The sequence below is a fragment of the Musca vetustissima genome, unplaced genomic scaffold, assembly GCF_032173495.1.
Source record: "Musca vetustissima isolate MV318-11 ecotype Yass unplaced genomic scaffold, APGP_CSIRO_Mvet_v1 utg87533, whole genome shotgun sequence".
In the NCBI taxonomy this organism is placed as follows: domain Eukaryota; kingdom Metazoa; phylum Arthropoda; class Insecta; order Diptera; family Muscidae; genus Musca; species Musca vetustissima.
Genome location: NW_026881025.1, coordinates 14,901 through 16,583, shown reverse-complemented (window position 1 = coordinate 16,583; position 1,683 = coordinate 14,901). Strand labels below are relative to the sequence as shown.

The 1,683-nt window shown below is 29.9% G+C and overlaps 1 long non-coding RNA gene across 1 annotated transcript; it reads right to left on the bottom strand.

Moving 5' to 3' along the window:
• Positions 1 to 617: 617 nt before the first annotated feature.
• On the bottom strand, positions 618 to 1,000 carry LOC133327096 (uncharacterized). Its single transcript, XR_009754214.1, has 3 exons — positions 919 to 1,000; positions 718 to 847; positions 618 to 651 (listed from the first exon to the last, which is right to left on the bottom strand). It is a non-coding gene; the product is annotated as an uncharacterized LOC133327096 (long non-coding RNA).
• Positions 1,001 to 1,683: the final 683 nt, after the last annotated feature.

The following is a 1,683-nucleotide window of genomic DNA, read 5'->3' as shown; positions in this document are numbered from 1 at the left end:
AAGTCCGTAAGTCGGACAAAAAAAAATATATATATATATATGGGAGCTATATCTAAATCTGAACCGAATTTTCTCAATTTCAATAGGATTCCGTCCAGACGGACGGACGGGCATGCATAAATCTACTCAGAAAGTGATTCTATGCATATTCTCAAAAGCAACCATGGGTCTATCTCGATTCCTTTTGCCTGTTACAAACATATGCACAAAGACATAATACCCTGAACTACAGTGTGGTGAAGGGTATAAAAAATGAGACATGCTTTAAAACATATTTAAATAAATACGCCTTGCACGGCCCTTGAAAATATATATTCTTTAAAAAATCCTCCAAACATATTCTTTAAAACATCCACGTCTTTCATAGCCCTTGAAAAAATATTCTTAAAAATCTAAGTCTTTCATAGTCCTTGAAAAAAAATATTCTTAAAAAATCCTCTAAAAACTCAAGAAGTAAAGAAACAATTTATTTTTGTTACATATTAACTTTAATTATAGTTAAGGTTTGCATGGGATTCAGTTGAATTCCTTCGTTTAGTCTATTTATTTTCGATTCGATTTTAGTCTATTTATTTTTTTGTTTAATCGATTTCTCCTGTATAACTTCTTTTCGGACACCAACAGTTGGATTCAATATGGCAAAGACCAGACCTGAAATAATAATTATTAAATGTTAATATAAATAATAATAAAATATTATTTTTTTGTTAATCATACCACCATAAACCAGTAAGTCAGCAATTAGTTTATAATAGTTTTCATGGAACTGAGATATTTTTATATAATACATATAACCAAGATAAACAAAACCAACTATCCAAATTGGTATGAACAGCAGTGGACGTCTCTGAAAAGGTGAAAATTTATTAATAAATTTTATGGTTTAAAAAGAGCATATAATGTTTGTAAAATATTTACCGTGAATGCACTAGCCATCATTAGCATTGAAGAAATAGCTGTCATTGCCAAGAAAAACATTTCCTGATAGTATTCTGAAAAATGAAAACCTTTATAATTAAATGGAGTTTTCCAAAAACATTGAGATATGACCAACAAATGCGATATGCATACATCCCAAACTTCATTGTCGTGTTCTTTACTTCTTTTATATAATATCTTACCTCTCTCCCATTCATCGTTCTTAGGTACTTTGAATGTCCAACGCTCATTTGTAAACAGCATTAAGGCCACGCTAGCTCCAAACAAAAAGATCGCCGTACCAATACAGTGTTTCGAAAGGGAACTTAATGACATTTTTATTTTTTTCTGAAATATACACCCTCACTCTATGGTAACTATGAAGAAAACTGATCTGATCATTTTATTTGGTCTTGCAAATATATATTTTTTGTCTAGCACAAAAAAAAAAAAAACTGATAACCCCAAGTGTCACCGGAACATAATTATTTGTTATTGCATATAGTTTCAAAATTCTGTTTCTTTATTGCCATTAAAATTTTTATTTGACAACTTATTAAGAAACAAAATTACTCATCTCTATTATAATTGTTTTTTTTAATTTGAAGGAAAATTAAATTGTCTCTTTCACCTTTACTAATGATTGGATCTGCGATTAAATAACAATCTTCTTTCCATATCATCGTCGACATCGAATCGCATCGCCTTGAATAGAACATAAACGGGATAGATAATCATCACTTGGAGAGCTGAAACAAATATGCA